Here is a 12093-nt window from a genome sequence, read left to right as displayed (position 1 = left end):
TGTAGGCTCTAAAGTTTTATGTTGTTTTGGTTTTGAGTGCAGTTATGTAACAAAAAAAATCCACATTTGTAAGTTGCACTTTCACAATAAAGAGATTACACTACAGTACTTGTATGAGGTGAACTGAAAAATACTATTTCTTTTGTTTGTCATTTTGACACAGTGCAAGTATTTGTAATCAAAAGTAATATAATGTGAGCACTGTACACTTTGTATTCTGTGTTGTAAATGAAATCAATATATTTGAAAATGTAGAAAAACATCCAAAAATATTTAATAAATTTTAATTGGTATTCTATTGTTTAACAGTGCGATTAAAACTGCAATTAATTACGATTAATTTTTTTAATCACGAGTTATTAAATTTTTTAGAGTGAATCGTGTGAGTTGCCTGCGATTAATTGACAGCCCTACTAAATATAACATATATACATTGCAAATTGTTTGATTTAAATTTCTAATGATATTTACATTCTGTTAGGAAAAATATCAAGTGTGTCATTAAAATAAGAATACATTGAAAATTCCAAATTTAGTTGAATTGTATGCCTTGCACGGGAGGGCGGCCCCACAGACCCTGGGGGCTAGGCCATACAGACCTGCGCTGAAGGGCGGTCCGATGGTCTCTGGGCCAGAGTGCCCTGACTCTAGGGATGCCCACTGATGCTGGCCATTTTCCCAGACGTCTCTGAGCTACAGGGCCCTCCTCACAGAATTAGGCCAGTAGGCCGTGCTGCCTGGAATCTAAGAGCAGCTCCCGCCCCGACTCGGACCATTAGGTTGCACCGCCCTGAGAAGAGGCAGTCATTTGAACTTGACTGCAGGGACATAGTACCACTAAAGGGGTGATGGGGTATACCTGCTCTGTGACAGCTACCCATATGCTGTGGGACATGTGAGAGGACTTCTTGAACTGTTTCAGCTAGTCCACGTCCAAACTGGCACTAAAACAATTCAGATTGAAATGGTTCAGACTGATGAGGTTCCTAGACCTACTACCAAAACAGTTTTTAGAATGTGTGGACAAGCTTTGTGTGTGAACATTACATTTCAACTGTTTACCACCACATGCTCTCTCAGTGTAACCCATGTCAAGAGGAATGTGATGTATTGCTGGTCTTTCAGGGTCAGAAAGTGATGGGATTTTAATATCATTCCCATTGTTGCAGTATTTGATGGCTCGTCTATAGGAATACGTAGGCCTGATCTACACCTAAAACTCAGGTTGACCTAGTACGTTGCTTAGGAGGACTATGAAAAATTTCATGCCTTGTGCAATGTAGTTAGGGTGACCTAACTTCCACTGTAGATGCAGCTAGTTTGATGGAAGAATTCCTCCATCAACCTAGCTACCATCTCTCAGAGGAGTGGATTACCTACATTGATGGGAAAACCCCTGCCATTGATGTAGGAAGTGCCTACACTATGGGCACTGTAGCTCTGTGGTGTAGACATAGTTCATGGCAGGCTGGGGTATAAATCTGCATTGCGCTACTAGCCTGCCACACGGTAAGTGTTTGTGTGGTCCCTGCTGTTGTGTACCAAAAGTTCTGTAGCGCTCTGATCAACCCCGCTTTGAAACGTTTGCAGTGCCCAGTGTGAGGCACGTGGCTGTGTTTTGACACTAGCTTTTTCAGAACTATCATTTGTTTGCAAACCCAAAGGCCCTCCCAGCTACGGTATAAGTTTTAAACAGTTGCAATACCTAGTTTGTACCTAACTATGTTGTAAGAGGCTCCTCCCAGCCTCCTTCTCTTTGTGGACATAAAGGGACATGTTAGGAACCCATATTTTAACCTCCATTCCTGGCTGAAACAAGGTCATGCCATTTCCCCCTCCCCCTGTTCCTACAGGCAAGAAAAAAAATATTGTGTAAACCTGTTTGGACCACTTACTGTGGCTCCAAGGAAGCGGCTGCCAGGTCCCTGTGGCCTCTAGGCACATGGGTGGCCAGGCAGTTCTGTGCGGTGCACGCTGCCTTTGCTCCTGCAGGCACCGTCCCCCCCCGCTCCCATTGGCTCCCAGCCAATGGGAGCTGCAGAGCCAGTATTTGGGGTGGGGACAGCGCACGGAGCCTCACAGTCCCTGACCACCCCAGCACCTAGGGGCCACAGGGACTTGGTGGCTGCTTCCGGGAGCAACACGGAGTCAGGGCAGGTAGGGACCTTGCCTTAGCCCCGGGCTTCTGCTGTGCCACCAACCAGACTCCTAACGGCCCAGTCAGCGATGCCAACTGGAGCCGCCAGAGTCCCTTTTCAACTGGGCGTTCCGGTCAAAAAACAGACACCTGGCAACCCTAGTTAAGAAAGTCGCCAATGCAGTACCACATGAGAAGCCCTTGAAAATACTCACTCACTGCCTCATTGGCATACCCTATACTCATAGGTTCCTTTGAAACTTACTGTACATAAAAACTGCAGCCTAGCTCTTCAGAGGCAAATTCAGATAGGATCATTGGAATCCAGTCTCTGTAGATGGAGGCAGCTGGGTCTCATCCACTGGTCAGAGACAGAAGAGCACCCAGCTGATTAGTGCTGGCTGCCTGGTGGGATGTACTTGCCTTGCTTCATGTGGGGTCAAGGTCTCTGGAGCAAGAGGAAGACAAGTCCAGCCTGGAGATGGGAGGAGTCAGGAGAAGTCTGCTTAGGGATATGGAGGGGTGTAACAATCTTGGGGTTCACTATCTAACAAACCAGGGAATAAGAAAGGAATAACACTTTAATAAAACAAATGGGAGAGTGTCACTGGTAAGCTGCTGCACGCAGCCATGTGGTGTTCCAACCCCTGCTTCCAGGGCACATCTCCAAATTCCTATGTTCACAACACTGTCCCTTATCAGGGAGCATCTCCAAATCACAATCTTTCATAAACCCATCTCTACAGCAGGCTAGGTTGGGAAGAAGTGTCTGGGGGAAAGTAAGCTGAGAGCCGGTCTCTTTGGGATGGGGAAAGGCACACATATTTTGGGGTGTATCTGGGTCTGTTTTAACCTTAATCCATCAATGCCATTCTTTAGTGCAATTTAAAGTGTTGCATTAAAAGAGTTAATAAGCTTCCTGAAAGGTAGCTGACTGAGTTCTAAATAAGAAAATATCAGTATTCAAATTAAGCCAATATGAGGTGGTAAATGGGAGTCTTCCCTCCTGTGATGTTGCACTCCATAATGTTTTATGGAAATAGGCTCATGAGTGTAAATATGGTGTAACTGGAATATGCTTCATGCAAAAGGTCTCTTGTAAGGTATCATTACAAAGCTTAAAATCTACTGAGTGTGTTCATCCTATTTATTTGCATGTATTATTTCTGTGTCTGGAGTTAGGAAAATAAGATATAAACTTGTATTACTGATGTAAGCATATTAAGTGGAAGCCATTAAGGGTGCTTCAGAATCAATGAACTGTAAATGGGTTTGTTTACCTGCAAGCCTTTCTGTGTATGTGTCAGACAGCTCCTAGGTAATGAAGAAGGAAGTCTTACAGTGACATGTGATCATGTCACCTGAACTGGAATTCATCTTAAACCTGGCACTTTTCCATTTAGAAGGAGGGGTGGCGACTCAGAGGGACAAAAGATTCCCGCCTTGTGCCAAAGCTATAAAAGGGTGTGGAACAGAATAAAAGGAGGGCCAGTCATGAGAACACCCCTAGTTTCCACTTAAGATGTCTGCTGGAACTCACAAGGACTGTACCGGGGAAAGGATTGGGCCCAGACTAGGAAGGAGTCTAGTCTGTGAAAGAAGCTTATTGGAACATCTCTGAGGGTGAGATATTACCTGTACCAGTTTCTTAAAGTATTAGGCTTAGACTTGCATGTTTTTGCTTTATTTTGCTTAGTGACTTACTTTGTTCTGTCTGTTATTGTTTGAAACCACTTAAATCCTACTTTTTATACTTAATAAAATCACTTTTGTTTATTAATTAACCCAGAGTAAGTTATTAATACCTGGGGGAGCAAACAACTGTGCATATCTCTCTATCAATGTTATAGAGGGCGGACAATTTATGAGTTTACCCTGTATAAGCTTTATACAGAGTAAAACGGATTTATTTGGGGTTTGGATCCCATTGGGAGCTGGGTGTCTGGGTGCTGCAGATAGGTGACTTGCTGAGCAGTTTTTGGTTAAAGTCTGCAGCTTTGGGGGCATGGAACAGACCTGAGTCTGTGTTGCAGCAGGCTAGCGTGTCTGGCTCAACAAGGCAGGGTTCTGGAGTCCCAAGCTGGCAGGGAAAACAGGCTCAAAGGTACTTCCAGCATGTCAGCTGACTGTCCCAAAGTGGTCTCTGTGACCGAACCCATCACACCTCCTATCTCCAGTTTACTCTGAAGCAAAGACATTTTCTGATCAAGTAGTTATTTGTTTTCAGTAGAACTGGGGTTCTGGTCTTCAATTTCAACTAAAAATAACTGATAGACTAATACCAATCCAAATATTATAACAGAATGATAAAAATAAAAAATACAAGGTTCCTTTGATGTTTTTTTTAAACTGCCGATAGTATCCTGGTTGCATATAGCAGTAGCATGGGCACTGGGATATGAAGTGTTGTCCATTAGCAGAGCACAGTAGTAACTAATGTTTAATAGTAGTATTAAGTAGTTTTGTCTCACTGGAGCTTTCATGAACATTTCTTTGCTTTTTAAAAGACTTAAGCTCATGATTTTCTTTCATGTATTCCTACTGGAACAACTGCAGAATTATGCAGTCAAAGTTAAAAATGAATGTAGAGAGACTGATAAGTGAAAATGCAGTTTACTGGCCAAAAAGTAAAACCAGAAACTGAAATCAATATCCATAAATATAATAATATTTTGCACTTTCAGACTGCCTTCAAACAAAGGATCTCTGAACACTTTACAAACAGTTAATTAATTCTCACCTAACTGGCCTATCTTACCGATAAGAAAAATGAATCATAGAGAGATTAAGGTCACACAGAAAATCTGTGCCAGAGCCAGATCTCCTGGTTCAAGTGATGTTTTAACTACAAGAACAAAGGAAAATGTAACAAGCTCTTATGAATGTTCAGGTTTATAAAATTACAAAAAGAGTGAGCATTAATGTAGTGCTTTTCAGCTATGTGTAACCCATGCTGACTGTGTGGCTCTGTCCCTTCTGGTGGCTCAGATGTTTATAGAAGTTTATGAGTTTGCTACTACCTACGAGCTAAGACCTTGGTCCTACAGTTCTAGCAAAAGAGGCTTGTGCTTTTTAGATTCTGAGGTCCTGAATGCAGTCCCTGCAGGCAACCCATCCAGAGGCATTGTTACATGTCTATCAAAGCATTTATTCCCTGCCTGCAATGGCAATTTTTGCACATTTTGCTTCCAAGATTACAAAATGAAAAGATAAGGATATACCCGAGATTGATTGGTGCAAAATTCATATGATGTAAGTTTTATGCCTCTCAAACTTTCTTAAAATTATATTTTATGATTTTATTTTATGTATATGTCTGCCTCAAATCTATCAATGAAAAAGCCAATATGCAAACCAATGCTAAATGAAAGCTGTTTTATTTGAGAGGATTATCAAAAATTATTGATTTTTTTCCTCCTATCATTTCCAGAATGATTGGAAGACTTTCCTAAATATTTCTTATGAAACATTCAATGCAACAAGCATATTGAAAAATTAACACATTCATCGTGGGTATTGTATATTAACTCACATACATTAGTTCTTAGCACAACAGTATATTTTGGGCCCGTAGTGCTGACTCCAATAGTTTTGTCCATACACAGACAGAAGGATTTGGCTGTTTTTATATTCTTATGTTAGGCAGGCTTATTTTATACACGATTTTCTTTTAACAATTTAGCAGTACGCTATTAAAAGTCCAGATCTTATGAAGTGTTGCACACCCTCAACTCATCACCTTGCAGGACTGGGCCTAAAGATTTTTATCAGGAAAGTCTCCTGTTTCCTTATTTAACAAAAAATAAGGAATTATACCATAACTAAATGAACAGAGCAAGTTTGGTAGGTATGCTTACAAAGAGCTATTGTGAGCATTTTCATCATATTAAAAAGTGAAAGACAAGGATACTTAAACAGTATATCGAGGTTGTGACATTGATAGGGTTTTCAGGTAACCAGCTCTGGAGTGAATCCAATCTGACATTCTAGTTAGATGAAATTCTAATAGAGATTTGGAGTAAGGAAAAATGTTTCTGGTATCAAATCCAAAATTCAAGGTTTATACTTATTTGGTTTGCGTTCTGATTTTTTTTTTTAATCTCTTTCAAACCATGTTGTATAGTGCTGACTACTGAAAAGGTCTGGGGTTTTTTGTGGGCCTTAAAATTCATTGTTCTTCCTACAGAATGTGACTTCCGTGCAGGAGCTCATGCAAATCTGTCAGTTCCTCTGTTTGGAAACTATTGTTTTTCAAATGTCTGCACTGTATGTTCATAATTTCATTTCTAACTCATTGAGCACTGTTCAGATTTATCAACTGACTCCCCTCTGTGCTAGAACTTATTTTGTTTTCAGGATTACAAAAATTAAAGGGTTCCCCTGATTCAATACAGAGGTTTACATCTTGGCCACACTGCAGTCAGTGGGACTTTTGCCTCGACTTCAATGCAGTCAGAGTTCACCCAGAAAGAAGTCAAGAAGGGTTCCTAATAAAAGTAATTAGATAATGTATTTTAAAAATTGCACAATCTCTCCTTCTCTTTCTGTATATAAATGGTAGCTGCTGTGCCCCGAACTTCCCAAATATAGGGCTTAGAAGATGCTGCATGCCCTCAGCTCCCATCATCAATGGTTGTTGAGGGTGCTCAGCAATAGCCCCATTGTGCCTGCTGGGTGAAATTCACTCTTATGCCAGCAGGAGGCTTTTGGACCACTTAAGTCCAACTTAAAATACAGCTTAAGTGGGACTTAAGTGTTGCATAGCCCTTGTAGTGGGCCCTAAGCACAAGGGTGAATTTCATCTACTACATATATATCAGACCTGCCCTTGGGTGCTCCTAGTAGAGAAGTCTGAGAATAGTGGACTCAAGAGGGGTAAAATCCTGGCTTTATATAAGTCAATGAGAGTTTTGCCATTGATTTCAGTGGAGTCAAGATTTCACCCAAGGAATTTAAATCACTCGGATTTCTATTTTTGTGGGGATTAGTAACAGGCTGGCTAGAAGCTGAATTATATAGAAAGTGTGACTTGGATTGTGTGGCTGGTTTTCAATTTAACTGTAATGTGATATATGCCATCATGTGCCAGCAATGCCCCTCTGCCATGTACTTTGGCCAAACCGGACAGTCTCTACGTAAAAGAATAAATGGACAGAAATCAGACGTCAAGAATTATAACATTCAAAAACCAGTTGGAGAACACTTCAGTTTCTCTGGTCACTTTATTACAGACCTAAAAGTCACAATATTACAACAAAAAACCTTCAAAACCAGACTCCAACGAGAGACTGCTGAATTGGAATTAATTTGCAAACTGGATACAATTAACTTAGGCTTGAATAAAGACTGGGAGTGGATGGGTCATTACACAAAGTAAAACTATTTCCCTGTGCTTATTTTTTCCCCCTACTGTTCCTCAGACATTCTTGTCAACTGCTGGAAATGGCCCACCTTGATTATCACTACAAAAGGTTTTTTTTCTCTCCTGCTGGTAATAGCTCACCTTACCTGATCACTCTCCTTACAGTGTGTATGACAATACCCATTGTTTCATGTTCTCTGTGTACATAAAATCTCCCCACTGTATTTTCCACTGCATGCATCCGATGAAGTGAGCTGTAACTCATGAAAGCTTATGCTCAAATAAATTTGTTAGTCTTTAAGGTGCCACAAGTCCTCCTTTTCTTTTTGTGGATACAGACTAACACGGCTGCTACTCAGAAACCTGTAATATTGTTGTAACTGGAAGGAATAAGTATACTGCTGCTGGGATTTATAGGCTAATCTTATTTCCTTTGAAGTCAATGAGAGCTTTGCTATTGACTTCAGTAAGAACAGGATCAGGCTATATATTAACATGTCCATATAAACACTTAGGAGAGAAGGGTAAGCTGAAAAACTGGCATGTTTTAACTGTATTTGGTTGGAGTTACAATAACACTCAGCCAGTTGTACCAAGACATCCCCTAGGTAGACACTAGGAAATCTAGTCTTAGATATTATCGTGATAGGCGATCTAAATAGATAGTCTACTTTAAACTTTATTCTCTCTGAAGTTCTACACATTCTGGCTGCAGGGGATGTTTGCCATCCCCTGAAATGCAAGCTTTTGAAAACACAATTGACCACCCTTTTAGAAAGCGATTGTAAAACATGAAGCCTTGTGCTGTCTCTCTATAATTTTATTGTGGGTTAATTTCTGAACATCGGTAAATGGTTTCTCTTGATTCCTGTAACAGTAGCAGAATCATCCCCTTTCTATGACATCGGTTATTACCACAAGTTGCACTTATGTCTTGGTTGGTGTTTTATATACAAAAATGTTCAGCTCATTGCTCTCAACCTGCTGTGGCCTAAATGTGACACTGGCCTTTAAAAGTACCTAACAAATGCTCAAAGTAAAGAAAACAACTGGATATAATGGAACAGAAAGCGTAAAGTAATGAGGGATTCATCTGTCTAAAGCTGCATTACATTGATAGCATGAAAATTACATTAATTCATGCTGATTTCAGTGTTTGCATTACAGGGTAGAGGTGGGTATGGTGTGTTGGCTGAATAAAAGTGCACTTTCCCTCCTCCCAGCCTTTCACATACACGCAGTTAAAGTATGGGCTGAATAACCCCACTTTCCAGGCTACAAGGAGCATTCAGTCTATGATGCTTTGTATTGCAGGAGTGCTAGGGACCTTAGTCATAGCCCAGGACTCTATTGCCCTGGCTCTGTACAAATACAAACTAGCTCTTCCCATCCTCTTTTAGGTTTGGCTATATTCAGACGAGTGATTATTGAAAAAATGTCACCTTATTAAAAAGGTCTGTTTTCTGAGAGAAGAAGGTCATCCTCCATGCCCAGTGAAGATGTAACCCCGCTGCTGAGACTGCCAGCTGTGGTGGTTATGAAGTGGACTCATACCAAATGGGGTTTTCCCTGTGTATGTTAACTGGACACGTATTTTAATTTTTAAAAATTGCACTTGTCAGACCTTTCCCTGGCACAATTCCACAGAATCTCTTTAAAAGCATGCTAACTGAAGTGAATGGTGTCACTTTAAATATAACAACCTCAAAACCCAGAAATGAGCTGTAAACACAACTTCACCCTTTAGATCACCGGCTCAGCCAAAAGCCACAGTTAAGAGACCTGGATATTCAATAATTCTTCTTTAAGTGATGTCCCTAGCGGAGCTCCACTGTAGGGGTGGCAGTGCTCCCTGCACCTGGGATCTTCATCAGCGGGGCCCGTTGGACAGCACATGCGCACTGCCCCGGCTTGCGCTGTGAGAAGAATGCATATATAGTGCTGTGCAGTCCAACCCCCTCACCCGCACCCGCAGTTCCTTCTCGACCGCCTTTGGTATGGGACAGAATCCACAGCAGAGCCTGCTTCTCCTTAGAACTACTAGATAATGCCTTACCTGTTAGTTTTTAGTGTAGTTCAATAGTTATTTCGTTCCCTTCTCATTCTTGAATATGCAGAATTGGAGCATAGCGGATGAATAAGCCTTGTGACCAAATAAGTCCAATTGCTTCCAGTTCCTGTCATAAGGGATGGATCTAGGTTGGTACTGATGTCCCTTTTTGTGCAAGGCATTGACAACAAAGGAATTTGGAGTGGGGTCCCTAAAGAGGGAAAGGGAGGGAGGTGGGCAGGATAGATAGGAATGGGATGGAGTATCCTTCCTTGATGATCTCTGGAATCCACTTGTCTGAGGTAATCAGCCACCATGATGGAAAGAAAGGGGCTAAAACAGTCGCCAAACTAGTGGGATGTTGGAGATGGTTGTTGTGACTGGAACAGGGGGAGGCCTCTTGGGGCCTTGACCATACCTTCAAAATTGTTGTTTGGTCGAAGGTGTGTGAGAGGTAGCTCCTTGAGGAATCGTACATCTGCGTTTGGTATGGGGCTTCTGTTGATGGCGTTGGGTGTTGTACTGTTGATGAGGAGTGAACTGTGGTGGTCAGGAGCGTTGGGGAGGTTGGTATTTCCCCGGTCATCTCTTTGGCGCTGGGTATAAATGGTGAGAGAGCAGAGGGTTGTTCGAGAGTCCTTCAGGGAGTGTAGCGATTTATCTGTGCACTCCATAAATAACTTGGGGCCCTCAAAGGGTAGATTCTCTACAGTGGTTTGTACCTCCTTAGGGAGGCCGGAAAAGTGCAGCCATGAAACCCTCTCATGACTACAGCAGTCACAATGGTAGGGGCAGCGGTATTCAGAGAATCCAAGGAAGCTTGTAAAGTTGTGTGAGCTAAGAGGTGTCCTTTGGACACAAGCGTCTGGAGCTGTTCATTTTTGTCATTAGGAAGGTCTTGGTAGAGGTCCTGTATTTTAGAATAACTGACATAATTGTATTTGGCCATGAGAGTGGTCCGCAATGCCTGCTGACATTTTCTACCATAGATTGCACATCACGCTACCAGAGTCATGATGGTCTATATCACCTGTATGTCCTACATCAACAGCCAAGGCAGAGCGAGGTCCCACTCTCTATGCTTGGAAGCACTGAAATTGCGGAACTGGTGTATCCAGCACAACATCACCATCTTAGCTGCATACTTCCCTGGACACCAGAACACCACCGCGGACTCATTGAGCAGATTCTCCCAAGATCACGAGTGGGAGATAGATATGTGAGCCCCTCATCAGATCTTCAGTTGCTGGGGATTCCCCACCATAGATCTCTTTGCCATACTGGAGAATGCCCACTGTCCTGGATTTTGCTTGAGTGTGGGCCTAGGATGCAGATCCCTGGGAGACGCATTCCACCTCACATGGGATGCACCGCTGCTCTATGCCTTTCCTCCCTTTCCTCTTCTGTTCAGAGTACTCCACAAGATCCAAGGGGACTGAGCCCGAAATGGCCACAACAAAACTGATATACTTACCTTATTCGCATGACGCCCTTCGATCACTCTGTGGCCAACTCCTTTCACAGCATGCGGGTTGAATCCTTCATCCCAATTCACAGCTACTCCAGCTGAAGGCATGGCCCCTCCCGGTTCTGGGATTCGGAGATAACTTGTTCAGAAACAGTTAAAGAAGTCCTCTTGAATAGCGGACATGGTACAGCAAGACGCACTTACATCCACAAATGGACTAGATTCCACTCCTGGTGCACCTCCAATCAGGTAGAAACAATGACTTCCCCATTACCACTCATCCTGAACTATATTTTACACCTTAAAAGATTGGGGTTATCCATCCGCTCCATCTGAGTGCACTTGGCAACCATCACGACCTTTCATCCCAAGATAGACAGCCACTCCATGTTTACCCACCCGCTCACAAAAAAATTCCTAAAAGGTCTCCAAAATCTTTACCCTCATATATGGGCTCTGGCTCCAGCTAGGGACCCTGGCCTTGTGTTATGTCATCTTACTAGACCACCTTTCAAACCAATGGCAACGTGCTCCTATGTTCATTTATCCATGAAAACAACATTTCTTGTCGCTATCACCTCTGTCTGGCAGGCTGGTGAAACTGGAGCACTCGTGGCATACCCCCCATATAGGATTTTTCATAAAGAAAGGTTACATTACGACCACATCCCAAAATTTTACCCAAAATACCATCCTCTTTCTATCTAAATGAGGGGTGAGTGAACTTTTTGGCCCAAGGGCCACATTGGGGAATAGAAATTGTATGGCGGGCCATGAATGCTCACAAAATTGGGGTTGGGGTGTTGCGGGGGTGAGGGCTCTGGTTGTGGGTCTGGGCTCTGGCTGGGGATGAAGAGTTTGAAGTGTAGCAGGGTGCTCTGGGCTCGAACCAAGGGTTTGGAGGGTGGGAGGGGGATCAGGGCTGGGGCAGGGGTGTGGGAACGGGTGCAGGTTCCACCTGGGGGTGTGGGCTCTGGGGTGGGGCTGGGGATGAGAGGTTTGGTGTGCAGGAGGGTGCTCCTAGCTGGGATCGAGGGGTTTGGAGAGCGGGGGTGGGGATCAGGGCTGGGGCAGGG

General features: G+C 42.9%; 1 long non-coding RNA gene across 1 annotated transcript; it reads right to left on the bottom strand.

The window, feature by feature from the left end:
• Positions 1-7433: 7433 nt before the first annotated feature.
• LOC144263210 (uncharacterized) lies at positions 7434-11207 on the bottom strand. The gene is made up of 3 exons (XR_013345765.1): positions 11024-11207; positions 9968-10145; positions 7434-9676 (listed from the first exon to the last, which is right to left on the bottom strand). It is a non-coding gene; the product is annotated as an uncharacterized LOC144263210 (long non-coding RNA).
• Positions 11208-12093: the final 886 nt, after the last annotated feature.

This window comes from Eretmochelys imbricata, chromosome 3 (genome assembly GCF_965152235.1).
Source record: "Eretmochelys imbricata isolate rEreImb1 chromosome 3, rEreImb1.hap1, whole genome shotgun sequence".
Taxonomy (NCBI): domain Eukaryota; kingdom Metazoa; phylum Chordata; order Testudines; family Cheloniidae; genus Eretmochelys; species Eretmochelys imbricata.
Note: the sequence above shows the minus strand (reverse complement) of the source record. Positions and strands in the feature narration are given on the sequence as shown.